The 15,073-nt window shown below is 40.1% G+C and overlaps 1 pseudogene; it reads right to left on the minus strand.

The window, feature by feature from the left end:
* The window catches only part of LOC141630538 (homeobox protein knotted-1-like 3), a 44,752-nt pseudogene extending 31,368 nt beyond the window's left edge, over nt 1-13,384 (minus strand).
* Between the last annotated feature and the right edge of the window lie 1,689 nt (nt 13,385-15,073).

Raw genomic sequence — 15,073 nt, forward strand, 5'->3', positions numbered from 1 at the left:
GGAGATAAGGGGTCTCCTTGTCGTAGACCACATTGAGGGTTAAACAATTGTAATAGAGCCCCATTAAACAGAACCTGGTAAGACACCGTTGTAACATAATTCATGAGAAAACTACATATATATGAGAAAACAATATATATGGTTCAGAATGATTCTTTCATACATCTTGCCGAATAAGAGATGCTAAAGGTGAACAATACACATCTAACACATGTTTGACATCCGTCACATGACATTATTCGTCTTTGTATTTAGCGTGGTGTTAAGCTCCAAAGATTACTAGACACCTCAAAATTAAACATTTTGAATTGAACTTTAAAAAATCTCTTTTAAAAAACAAAGAAAAACAAATTGTGGTGCCATAAGAACAATGCCCCAAGTCTTAAACCAATGTACAAGGTTTATAAGTGAAGGCAATTTGAAGGATTACAACAAAAGAAAAAAAAATTATTAAATTAGAAAACAAAAAAAAATACACATTAAAACAATTTAGAATTGCATAAAAAAAAATTCTTGCTACCCACCAAACAAATTATAAACTCATGCTCCCACCAACATGTTGAATTCTTGTACAACATCACATTGTTAATACAACATAACCTTCGGATTCTACTACACTACCATTATACTTTTTCATCCTACATTCCTACCATGCAGGGCCGTCCCTGAGTTTTTGGGGGCCCGGTACAAAAATTTATTTTGAGGCCCATATTATCGGAACTTTAGTGCTTAAACAATATCGACATTTACCCATATTTTCTTATAGCATGCAATAAACATTGTTCTTAATAGTGATTAATAGTTTGTTTATATAAAAAAAATGTCAAAAGAGTTTTCATTTATTTATGCATAATCTATAAAAATTAACAATAGAGATTCTCTCCATTTTTTCTTCTCTCCATTTCCTTCCATTTCCTTTTAACGGTCCAAATTTTATTTTAGAACGATCAAACGGTGCAAGTGTTTGAAGAGATAAATGACTAATAATAATATAATATAGGTTTATATAAGTTTATTGTCGAGATCATATAAAGAAAATAAAAATATAATGAGGCCGTGAGAGAAGTATTTTTCAAATTGTGCAAGTAAATTGAAATATTAAAATGAAGATTTTATATATTAAAATAATTTAGAGCTACAAATTTACCAAAGATATACAGAAAAAATAGAACACACTTAAAGTCTAACCCCAAAAATGATAATATAAGTTAAGAATAGGGTAAATTGATTATTATAATTCGCTTTTTGAAACTTACTCCCTTATACTCCCTCTGTACCAGACCAAAGGTAACATTTACTATAAACGGACGTACCACACCAAAGGTAACATTCCTTATTTGGCCCACAACATTACCAAGTTATCCTTATACCCATTTGATATTTACACAATATGCCATTACATACCCCACCTATCAACCCACAAATAAACCCACAATTACATAACCCACCTATTTTTTCCCTCTTTACCCTTACTTTTTCCAACTTTTCTTAAATACTCCATTTTTCCCTACGTTACCTTTGGTGTGGTACGGAGGGAGTATAATTTTTTTCGAAACTTACTCCCATAAAATATAGGGGGGTGTTTGGTTAGAAAAAAGGAAAGGGAAAGAAAATTTACCAAGGGTAAGTGGGGGAAAAGTAAGAGATTGTCTAAAACTTAACTAGTTGTTTGGTTACATCAAGAAAATGAAGTGTGGTGGGCTGTGATTTGTTTTAGTGTGTGGGCGATGGTTTAGGTTGGGTGGTTGTGGTGATGGTGGTGGTGGCGGTGGCATCGTGATGGTGATGGTGGCAATGGGGTGGCTGTGGTGGTAGTGATGGTGGCGTCATGGTGGTTGTGGCGATGGTGTTGTGGTGGTGGTTTATGTGGGGTGGTTGTGGTGGTGGTGGTGGTGGTGGTGGTGGCGGCGATGGCGTCTTGATGGTGACTGGTGTGGTGATAGGTAAATAAGATGGTTGAACGGTAACACGGGTAATGAAATCTCATACTTTGGGGAGGTATGGGGTAAGGAATTAGATGGATTGAGAGGTAAGAAAGAGAATTTCATTCTCTTTGTTTGTGTCAAACAAACACCAACAAAAGAAATAAATAACTTTATTTCCCTTACCCTTTCTTGTAGACCTCCAACCAAACGCCCCCTAACTCTTTTCAAATATTCCTCCCATTCAGTAATTTCGGCCAAACAAAAGAGAAATATTTCCACCGAAATTTGAAATTTGGTACTAATTTTTCTTGCATATGACTATATTACCCTTAGCCTTATTATATGTTTAATTTAAATCAACTCTTCCTCTCAAATTTTTTAAATTCACCTCCTTCCTCCCATATTTGTTAAATAACTTTCTCTCTCTCGGTGTCGTTCAAGTCTTCAATATAATAAGGCTAAAGACATTATAGTCATAAACAGCAAAAGTTAGTACCAAATTTCAAATTTTGAATGAAATATTTTCATTTTATTGACTGGAGTCGTTAAATGAAAGCAATATTTGATAAATGTGACATTTTATGGGAGTAATTTCGAAAAAAAATTATATAAGGGAGTAAGTTTCAAAAAGTGAATTATATAAGGGAGTAATAATCAATTTACCCTTAAAAATACTACCTTTTAGGGTGGGGTATGGGCCCCACAACTGAGAAAAACAAAACAAATGTTCAGTGGGAGTCGATCCCACGTCTTTCCTTTGGAAACTTAACATACATACCAATTTTTTTTTTTTTTTTTTTTTTGACAATAGTGAACTGCATATATATAAATGTAACCAGAAAGTATACAACTTAGCCAGTGGCCAGACTAACTGACCAGTGAACGTACAAACGAAGGAAACTACGAATTGTGCTCAACGTGTGGCACAATTCGACTGGTACTGGCGTTGTGGAGGCCAGAACTGAGGATAATTTTTTTGATGTTACTCTGAAAGAAACAGAAGTTTGTGAAGCTGAGTGAGCTCTGTACATGGTGAGAAGGAGGCCTTTCGTCGAGGCTGCAAACACCGTGGAAGCCCTCACATTCTGAAAAACTGGATTGCCTGCCATTGTATCCAAGGAAGAAACAGTGTAGCAATCCCTTAGAGCTGACCTGTGAACTGGAATAAAGTATGTTATTTCAGAAGAAAACAGAGCACAGTTTAAGACTGGTATTGAAATCTTGATAGAAGATCTAGCAAAGGAAGGCCAAAACACCGACAGCTGGGAATGAGATGCAAAAAGGTAGTCCGACAAATGTAAAACCTGAACCGGATCAAGACTACAGTTGTCAAAGACTACCGAATTACGAACCGTCCGAATAGCCTTTATAATACAAAGAAAACGAAGGAGGCACCGATCTGCATGCGTAGTGTTTCTGTGGAAAAAAACAACAAAATCTGCAAGCCATTTTTGCAAACATACCCCTGGGTTAGCAACCGAATTAATACCAAGAGGCGAAGAAAGCCAAACATGTCTAGAAACAGAACACGAACGAAAAAGATGATCTAAAGACTCTGGAAAAGAGTGACAAAACACACAGGAGGTACTAACCTGTAGGCCTCTGACAGATAGATTATCTAAAGTAGAAAGGATATTATGTACAATACCCCAAACCAGGAGAGGGAACTTAGGAGAACAACGGAGATTCCAAAGAACTTTCCAAGGAAAGGAAGAGTAAAACGAGGGAGAGCAGGAAGTAGGCATGTGGGATAACAAGAAGTCGTAGCCTGAGCGAACTGTATAGACTCCATCTTCCGTGTACTTCCAATAGAGGAAGTCATCAATATCAATATGAGGAGGTTCCATAGCAAGAATAGTTCTGGCGCAAGGAGGTTGAAACCAACGATAAACAGTAGCATGATTCCACGTTCCATAGTCAGAAATCACATAAGATAGAACCGGCGTGACAGAAGATGCAGATACACGCACAGAGGGAGTAGTTCCATTCACCCAAGGGCTGGAAAATAGATCAACTGAGGAACCATTCCCAAGCTTCCATGCGAACCCAGGAGACAAAGCATTAGCAGCGTGACATAATCCAGACCAGAAAAAAGAAGGATGAGAGACCTTTGATCTTGAAGAAGGAATAGGAATATCTTTTTTGTACTTTGGAACCATAAATCTTGATAACAAACCAGATGGTTGATGCTACATGCGCCAGTAATTTTTCAAAAGAGTTGCCTGGCTTAATAAAGCGACAGATTTCAAACCAAGGCCGCCATTTGCACGAGGAAGCTGCAAACAATCTCTAGAAATCCAGTGAATAGATCTGTGAAGAGCATCTTTGCGCCACCAAAAAGCCGCAATCAAAGAGTCGATCTTCTTACAAATCCCAACAGGAAAGGGAATAGAAGCCATGAGAAACCGGATTGAACCCAGAATAAAAGTATTGATAATAAGCAGCTTACAAGGCTGGCTGAGGTGTAGAGAAGACCAGGCTAGGATGCGACTTGTAAGTCTATCCACCAAAGGTTGAAACAGCAAAGATTTGTTAGAAGGAATATCAACAGGGACTCCCAAATAATTCCCAAAACAAACAGATGTTCGCATCTTCAGAATGGACGCCATGTGAGTCCTAAAATCAGGAGGTGCATTTGGACTAAATTTAATAAAAGACTTATCCAAATTGATCATCTGACCAGATGCAAGCTCAAAGCACCGAAGCAAATCCCTTAGATTCTCAAAAGCAGATGGAGTTGCCTTACAGCAAATAAAAGCATCATCAGCATAAAACAGATTTGAGATGGGGGGAGCGTACCGAGAAATCTTAAGTCCATTTAACGCATTAGACTTCTCCGCTGTACGCAGCTGGCAAGAGAGAATCTCCATACACATGATAAACAAATAAGGTGAAAGAGGATCACCTTGATGCAGGCCACAAGAAGGTTTAAAGGTACTAGATGGCTCTCCGTTAATAATGATATTATATGTGACAGTTGAAATACATTCCCAAATAATATCTTGCCAGAAAACGGGAAAGCCGAATTTCTTCAATACTGCAATAAGGAAAGTCCATGAAACACGATCGAAAGCCTTATGCATATCAAGCTTCAAAGCAGCATAAGAAACAGAGCCTCTCTTTGTCTTGTTAAGATAATGCATAATCTTGTGAGTAATAACACAGCTGTCTGACATAAGCCGAGAAGGAACAAACGCCTGCTGAGAGTCTGAAACAATAGATGAAATGACAAGCTTGAGGCGATTGGCAAGACACTTGGAAGCAAGCCGGTAAATAACATTACAGAGACTGATAGGACGGTACTGAGAGATCTGTTCCGGTTTCTCAACTTTAGGTATAAGAATAATATGAGTGTTGTTCCATTCTTTCAGCATAACGCCAGAGTTAAGGAAACGAAGAAGAGCCAAAGTAACCAACTGACCAATCTGGGGCCAAAACATCTGGAAAAACTTAGGGGTTATGCCATCAGGGTCAGGTGATTTGGATCCATCCATACCATTGAGAGCACATATAATATCGTGTTCCGTGAAAGGAGCAGATAACAGTAAACAATCGCTTGAGCTGAGCACTGGAAGATCCAGTGAGTCAAGCAAAGGGGCAATAAAACCTCGGGGTGAGCCAGGATCTTGAGGAGGGGTAGCCCCCAAAAGACATTGAAAGAAAGAAGTAACTTCCAACGAAATCTGAGCTGGAGTATAAAGCCATTCTCCAGAGCTAGAAAGCAACGCAAGAATACGCTGATGAGAAGCTCGTTATTTGACACGGGAATATAAGAACCGCGACGGGAGACCATCAAGAACCTCATTCTTCAACTTAGCCCGTTACAACCAGTAATCATGCTGTAACTTCAAAAGGTGAAGTTGTGCAGAACGAACTTGTTGAAAATTTGTTGCTGAATGAGCATCCACGATCTCTATACCAGAACAGTGAGTTTTACATTGAATCTCCGACCAGTTAATACCATGGGACAGACGATGATGAATTACCCACTGCATTATAGAAAAGCGAACAGACGCAAGGCGGCGAGATAAAAAGTACATCGGAGAACCAGTAACAGGTAGAGCCCACACACAAGCAACGATATGGGCAATCTTAGGTGAGCCTAAACACCAGTTATCAAGACGGTATGGGCGTTTACAGGTCCTAGAAGGATGGAAAAACTTGAGGATAATTGGAGCGTGATCCGAGACAAGAATTGGAAGATGCATGAGAGATGCCGCAGGGAAAAGATGTAGCCATTCAGAATTGGCATAAGCGCGATCAAAGCGTTCCATAATAAGTTGATCATCGGATCTATTATTCATCCAAGTAAAAAGGGGACCAAAGAAAGGAACATCAAGCAAAGAATTGTCAAATCTCCAGTTGGTGAAATCCTGTTGACCGCGAATGATATGTGAACCACCTAATTTATCCGAATACATTTCCACCTGATTAAAATCGCCAATAATTAGAAAGGGGGACAGACCCGAAATTAAAGCTGAAATATTATTCCATAAAGATAGACGAAGGTCGATACATGGTTCACCATAGATAAACATAACATACATATCATGTTTCGTACAACCATTATTTACATCCAAACATAAATTACACAAAATAAAACGAGGGTGAATATTAAAAGAACTAAGTACAACAGAGTCATCCCAACGCAAAAGAAGACCCCCACTATGTCCATCTGAATCAATGCCACAAAAATTAGGGAGTCCAAGATGGGCTGTCTTAGAGGCAGCAGATGCTAAAGAAGTCATAGTTTCTTGTAAAAACAAAATTGACGGATGATATTGCTGGCATACATACCAATTTACCAACGTTCAAATGCGGACTCCAATAAACCTGTCATTAATAAAAGTTGGAATCTTTTAGTGTTAGGATTTTATTTCGAAAAAAAAGTAAAAATATTTTTTTTTTCATTTTCTCTTGAAATTTTGAGATCAAAATGTGAGATTTTCCCATAAGAGCTATTTTAAAATGGTATTTGTAGTGGCGGAGGTAGGCAGGAGCAATTACCCTAGCTGGACAATGAAAAAAACGAAGGTTTAAATTAAAATTTATGGATTTTTTTTTTTTCTAGTTTACACAACTACATTAATAGTTCCCTCTTGGCTCTTGCTATATTTTTCTTCCCTTGACATTAAATCATGATTACGTCATTGGGTACAGTATTAGCAATTTAAAATTAAGTCAAATAAAAACTCCATTAGCATATATTATAATGAGCATGAAATGAAAGCATCACATCATTAAAAACTCTAAGGGTTGTTTATTTCAACTCATAAAGTTACGAGGTATGAGTTTAGAATGAGTCAAACTGTTTGTTTGACAAAAATAGGGTTTTATACCCATACATGAAACCTATGAGGGATGAGTTTCTTATACTCAAGGGGGAGGTGGATATGAGATTGATACCTATGGATATCAAATAATAAAACCAAAAACCACGAAAAAAATTTATATGGAACATTTTAAATGAATTTTTTTATATTTATTTTATCAAATCTTTATTTTCATGATTTTTCAATATCAAAAATAATTATTTTTAATGATGTATTTTAGATTTTTTAAACTTTGATGAAGTTCAACCCCATTCCACCCAAAACTGAAACATTCATAAGGTATGAGGAATAAGTTCCAAATTCATAGCACCCGGGTATGATTTCTAATTCCAAACTCATACCCACGCGCGAACCAAACGCCCCTAATTAGGTAACTCACTACCTTATCTAATACACTCCTAACAACCAATCAGGCAAAAACTAGACTAATAAAAAACATTAATTTCCAAAAATCATGAAAAATAAATTAGAATATTGCTCTAGTTGTCACACATTTACTTAACAATATTATTGTCCTTTAAAATTTCCCGTACGTCTCCTAGAAGTAAGAAGATTATCATAGGATCGAAAAAGTAGGATCATTAAATTATGTTACCATTAGTTAGACTCCGAATAATCTGTTATGCTTAATATCTTTATTTGATCGGTCTTAATTTTGCTCTTTATTCTAGTAGTTGTTCCTTTGCCAAATTATCGGAGGCCTATAATTTTTGAGTCTAATTGTCGATTTTATGCCAGTCATACCTCTACTTTTTTTTTCTCTTAGCCTTTGTTTCGCAAGCTGCGGTAAGTTTTCGATAAGACCTTTCATCTTGTCCTATAAAACTGAATACTTTTTTTCGAGAAAAGAGGATTCAATTCTAATATTCTAATACTCAAATATTAACAAAAAAAAAATCTTACAATATGAGCCTCTTGTGCAACAATAATAACTCTGGAAAAACCGTTCTAATATAGGCGTTTTATAAACCCGAAATTGTAGTAGTGCTACGAGTAAGAAGATTATTATGAAACGAATGTAAATTATTACTCCCTCTGTCCCGGTCATTTGTTGTCCTTTTTCATTTTGCGTGTCTCAATCAATTGTTTTCCTTTCTATTTTAACAATGAACTTGATGAGCAATTTGATCATTCACACTCAATCTGATCCACTTGTCATTTAGTAATTGACTCCCTCCTCTTTCCTTGGTCTTTGTGCCAAAATCAAAGGACAACAATTGATCAGGACGGAGGGAGTACTGTAGAATGAATGTAGGGTAAAGCTTGATTTATATTATTCATATGAGATTAATATATATACATATTAGGTGACCTAGAATACAAGAAAGAAATAACCTAAAGATACATAAGAATATAGAGAAAGATACAGTTGGTTACAATAACAAAATTAGGAAAGATTACGTAATCTCAACATGCCCCCGCAAGACTGACGACTGATCGGTCAGGCCGATCTTGGATAACAGCATATGCAAGCGAGGTCGAGCAAGGGGCTTGGTTAAAGCATCAGCAAGCTGATCATCATTGGCGACGGTGGTCACACGTAGAATGCCAGACTGCACCTTTTCACGAATAAAATGAAAGTCAAGTGCAAGGTGCTTCATGCGAGAGTGAAGGACCGGATTGGAACTGAGGTTCGCAGCTCCCACATTGTCACAAAAAATAGTTGGAGGTGATGGCAGGGCAATGTGGAGTTCACGGAATAAATTCTCAATCCAGGTCAGTTCAGCAGCGGTGTTTGCAATGGAACGGTATTCTGCTTCAGTGGAAGAACGGGCAATAGTTCGCTGCTTCTTTGAGCTCCACGAAATGGGATTCTTACCCAAGAAGACAATATAGGCACCAGTGGAGCGAGGGTTATCTTCATCACGCGCCCAATACGAAACAGAATAGGCGTGGAGTGTCAGCGGGGAAGATTTGCGTAGCCAAAGACCCATGGAGGGGGTGCCAGAGAGATAGCGGAGAAGCCGCTTAAGAGCAGACCAGTGGACCGTTGTTGCTTTGTTCATGAACTGAGACAGGCGACTGGTGGCATAGGCAATGTCGAGACGCATGAGGGAGAGATATTGCAGACCCCCAACCAAGGTACGAAAAGAAGTGGGATCCGTAAGAGGTTCACCTTCATGAAGATTGAGCCTGGCAGAGGAGTCAAGAGGCGTGGACACGGGTTTCGAGTTGAGCATTGAAGCACGTTCCAAGAGGTCAATGATGTACTTATGTTGGCTGAGAAAAATACCCGAGGCATGATAACGGACTTTCACTCCAAGAAAATAGGACAACTCACCGAGATCCTTGAGAGAAAACCGAGTGGAAAGACGAGTTATAAAAGCAGCCACGGCAGGAGCACTTGGACCTATCACGATTATATCCTCCACATATACAAGAACATAAATAGGATTAGTATTATGATTAATAAAGAGTGACGTGTCCGAGACTGAATTAGTGAACCCGAGTTGAAGCAAGAAAGTGCGTAGTTCGTTGTACCACGCCCGAGGGGCCTGCTTGAGGCCATAAATAGCCTTTCGCAGGCGACAAACATGGGTAGGATGCGCGGAATCAATGAACCAAGGTGGTTGGGTCATGAAGACAGTTTCCGAGAGGGTGCCTTGGAGGAAGGCATCGTTGACATCCAACTGGCTAAGCGGCCAGCTGTGAATAACGGCAAGACTAAGTAAAGTTCGGACCGTGGCCGGTTTAATGACGGGGCTGAAGGTTTCGGTATAGTCAAGACCAGGGCGTTGGTGAAACCCCTTGGCAACAAGACGGGCTTTATATTTATCAATGGTGCCGTCGGGTTTGTATTTGGTGCGAAAAACCCATTTGCACCCGACAAAATTATACGATGGGGAAGATGGAACGAGCTCCCAAGTGCTATTAGCAATAAGAGCATCGAATTGGGCTTTCATGGCCGTGTGCCAAACAGGAGAGGCGAGGGCAGATTTCAGGTTAGTGGGTTCGGGGTGACATAGTTCAGTGGAAAGGTTCATGGGAACACGAGGTTTGAAGATGTTGTTCGAGGCTCGTGTGCCATGAGGGTGAGCAGGCTGGGAGGGTGGTGGTGGAGGTGGAGGTGGTGGTGGTGGTGGAGATGGGGTATGTGGTGGTGTGGTTGATGGTGGTAGCGAGTCAGGGGAGGTAGAAGAACCAGGGGTCGGGGAGGTGGTGGGTTGAGCAGCGGATGAAGGGGATGAAGCAGGGGAGGAAGAAAGGAGAGGGAGAACGAGGTCGACCCACTTTTCAGTGGTAATGAAAGGAGTAGAGGTAACAGAGGAGCGGAAGGGATATGTGGTGTCCATAAAACGGACATGACGGGAGGATTAGACCCGGTTAGTGGAGGGATCGAGGCAGAGATAGGAGTGTTGGGTTGGAGAGTAACCAACGAAAACACATGTTTGAGAACGAGGTTCGAGTTTATGAGTATAGGGCCGTAGGCAGGGATAACATAGACACCCAAAATTTCTGAGATTGTGATATTTGGGAGTGTGTTTGAATAGGACCGAGTAAGGAGACGAGTTGGATAAGGTGGGGGTGGGGAGGCGATTAATGAGGTAGGCAGCGGTAGTGAAGGCATAAGTCCAATATGATAAGGGCTTACCCGAGTGGGAGAGTAAGGCAAGGCCTGTGTCAACAATATTGCGATGTCGACGTTCGGCATAGCCGTTATGCTCCGGGGTGTGTGGTGGGGAAGTAAGGTGAGTGATGCCATGTTGGGCAAGGTAAGGAGCAAGTTTCTCGTACTCACCACCATTGTCAGAGTACAAGGTGCGTAGGGTGGCAGAGAATTGTTTTTCCACAAGAGGATGAAAGCGAGTAATTATAGAGAGCGAATCAGATTTTCGTTTCAAGGGATAAAGCCATATAAATTTGGTGAAATGATCAATAAAAATAATATAATATTTGAAATTATCAATAGAATAAAGAGGAGATGTCCAAACATCACTAAATACGACTTCTAAAGGACGCGTGCTAGTGAGGGAGGACAACATAAACGGAAGTTTAGTACTTTTATTAAGTAAGCATGAATTACAAGGTAAATTGAAATTGAAATTTTTATTGAAATAGGAGGCTAATTGGCAAAGAATAGGAGCCGATGGATGACCGACTCTATGATGAATGTCGAGAGAAGTGGAGGCAGCTAGGACAACGGGAGGAGACGACAACATCCAGTAATAAACGCTATCCTTAGCAGGGCCTTGGTGGAGGGTCCGTCCCGTTTTAGGATCCTTCACGAAAAAGGCAGTGGGTGAGAAAGCAATGAAAACATTATTTTGACCACAAAATTGAGAGACGGAAATAACATTCTTTTGCATAGATGGAACACATAAGACATTAGAAAGAGTAAAGTTATGAGAGAAGGAAGGGAGAAGAGTGGAACCGGTGTGAGTGATTTGGAGGCCAGAACCATCACCAATTACGATTTCATCAGTTCCATCGTAAGGGTAATGAAGAGATAATGTGGCGAGGTCACTGGTAACATGGTGCGAGGCACCACTATCGACAATATATAGTGTAGAGAAGGAGGGAGACAGAGCAGTAGCTGTGTGGACTTGCGGAGTAAAGGGAGGTCTGCTGTGACGGGGAACGGTGATATTAGGGTATAGATTTTTGAAAACGGGGGAGTAGGCAAGGGTGTGGCCTTGGGTATTTCACCAATGATAGCGGCCACTGTAAGGGTTGCGTGGATTTTGTTAGGTGCAGTATCGGGAGCAGGGAGAATAGGTGGTGGGAAGGGAGACTGGTTGGAGGCAAGGGTGGTTTTGGGTTTAGAGTAGCGACGGTTGTGGGTGGAGATGGCATTAACAGTGGCAGGGAATGAGACGGGTGCGGCTTGGTCTTGAATGTGAAGGGTAAGTTCTTTGTTAATGAGTTTATCGTGAAACTCAGCAAAGGAAATAGTCGAATCACGCGCATTGACGAGATCGATGACAGGTTGGTAACATGGGTCATCGAGGCCATCAATGATGCGATCAACAACATCTTCAGGAGAGACGATGTGATCGAGGAGAGCAAGTTCGTCGATGGTTGTTTTAAGGGAGTTCATATAGGTGGCAATAGAGTTGGATCCTTTGGTGGTATTTTTGAGTTTGAAGCGAAGTTGTTTGATGTGCCCCCGAGATGGGAGGGCATAGGTGGTTGCTAATATGTCCCAAAGGTCTTTGCAGGTGGCAGTGCGGGTAAGAAGAGAGGCAACATATTTGTCAATGGTACCGGCCAGGGCACCAAACAATAGTTTGTCTTGTCGGAACCACGTAGCATAGGCGGGATTCAGAGTTGGAGTAGTCTTGTCTTTCTCAGTGATAGTTTGAGGTGGACAGGGTAAGGAGCCATTGACATAACCATAAAGGTCATAGCTGAGGAGAAGAGCGGTAATTTGGAATTTCCATTGCGAGTAGTTGGAGCCGTCAAATTTGTCGATGGAATGAACGTTGATGGTGATAAACGGTTTGAGGGGTTCATTGGTGTTGGGAAGCGTGTTGTTTGAGGACATGGTAATGTCTTGGGAGGTTGGATCAAAAGACTGGTGATACCATGTAGAATGAATGTAGGGTAAAGCTTGAGTTATACTATTCACATGAGGTTAATATATATATATATACATATTAGGTGACCTAGAATACAAGAAAGAAATAACCTAAAGATACATAAGAATATAGAGAAAGATACAGTTGGTTACAATAACAAAATTAGGAAAGATTACGTAATCTCAACAAGTACTTCCTATGCCAAACAATAATTCTAGAAGATTATTGTGAGATAGACGAAGTATTAAGAAGTTAAATATGTTACTATGATTCTACGAGTAAGAAGATTATGTTGAGAGAGCCCAAGAAGTTACGTTACCATGAACTGGTCGAGCTCATTGTGATCAGCAATACTACCAGCAGAATTACTATAACCTGAGTATTTTGCAACCACATTTTGCGACAGCGTGAGCTGTGTGTCGATCCTAGGTAGCTGATCAACCGGTGTGGCGATTTTCAAGCACGCCACATGCGCTGCCAACAGCTGCTCGTACAACGGATGTGACAATACATCCGCCTTCCACTTAGTATTTCGTTGAGTCACCTCACTCGAGTCGTTTTCTACTGAGTCCAGGTGGTGTTGGTTACTGAATTGTGCTGATGTCATTTGGTGGTGTATTTGGTGTTGGACTACTGTTGGTGGTTATGATGATACGCCATGTCGAATTGAAATGAGGAGGGTTGGATTAGAATTTAAAGTTTATGAGAAGATGATGGTTAATTATATTTATCAAGAATGAATTACAAGATATATATATATATATACATACTGATTACAAGAGGCTAATACATCTAACCTAGTCAACTAACAAGGATAAAATCCCTTGATTGAGGGAGATAAACAAGGTAACTAAATATACATTATTAACATAATAATATCAATTAGCTAGAATAAGGCAATCGGTTATTGCTTGCTATTATTGTGGAGATTAGTTGCTTGACTAGGAAGTGTATTTTTGACATTCCTGCTCAAGATGGACGGTCGTTGACGGAGTCCAATCTTGGACGATAGCTTAAGAAAGCGTGGCTTGTGTAGTGGTTTGGTGAGTGTATCTTCGAGTTGACTACTGCCATTGATATGTTGAACCCGGATTGAGCCAGCGCGTATCTATTCTTTGACAAAATGGAATGCAAGAGCGAGATGTTTCATCCGCAAGTGAAAAATCGAGTTAGCCGATTAGTGAGTGGCACTTAAATTGTCATAATAGATCGTCGGAGGGTTAAGGACTGAGATACCAAGTTCGTGAATAAGTGATGTGAGCCAAATAACCTCGGAAGTGATATCCGCGATAGCCCGAAACTAAGCTTCATTGGAGGACCTAGAAAGAGCCCGATGTTTTCTGGATGACCATGAGATAGGATTATTAGCCAAATAGATAATATACCCGGTTGTGGAGATTAGTTGCTGATCTGGGTCGCCCGCCCAATTAGCGTCACAAAACGCGTGTAAACACAATGGAGATGTTTTTGTGAGTTGAATACCGTAGTGTAAAGTGCCATTGAGGTAATTCGAAGTAACCGTTTGAGAGCTTCCCAGTGAGTCGATGTGGGATGGGTGAGAAATTGAGCTAGTTTATTGACGGAATAGGCGATATCAGGTCGTGTAAGTGAGAGATATTGAAGACTTCCAACAATTGCTTGATAATCACTCTCGTTTTCAACTGGTTGGGCAGGTTCTTTAATTAGTGGAGGGTGGGTTAACATGGAAGTAGATGCGGGTTTACTCTCATGCCTATTAAATTTGTGAAGGAGGTCGGAAAGATATTTTGATTGGTAGAGGATTCAGCCTGTTTTGGTGGGGGTGACTTCGATGCCAAGAAAGTAAGATAGATGCCCAAGGTCTTTAAGTGAAAATCGAGTCGATATATGGTTAATAAAGTCATGAATTTGTGTTGGATTGGGTCCGGTGACAATTATGTCATTGATGTGAACATTATTTGCGCACATTTAGTCCCCTTATTGAGCCTATTTTGCATACTATTATAACATTCTATGGCCATTTTATCCGTCAAAACCTTCCTATTTGCTTTTCTATCGCATTTCATATGTTTTGTAGAAAAGAAGATAATAAGGCGGAAATTCCCGTCTATCGTGCGTACTCGGAAGCTACTTGACGATACTAGATGGACTAGTATGAAGAGGAAAGCAAGGACTAAATATCAATCCCACAAGAATAAAATGGAGGTGAACAAAAGGGAAGAAAAGAAGAAGTATCCTTGCTGAAGAACAATCCAAGCGGATTGTCTCCAATCCGCCCGTCTTCTCACAACACAATCCGAGCGGATTTCCTTCAAAG

The sequence above is a fragment of the Silene latifolia genome, chromosome Y (assembly GCF_048544455.1).
Source record: "Silene latifolia isolate original U9 population chromosome Y, ASM4854445v1, whole genome shotgun sequence".
Taxonomy (NCBI): domain Eukaryota; kingdom Viridiplantae; phylum Streptophyta; class Magnoliopsida; order Caryophyllales; family Caryophyllaceae; genus Silene; species Silene latifolia.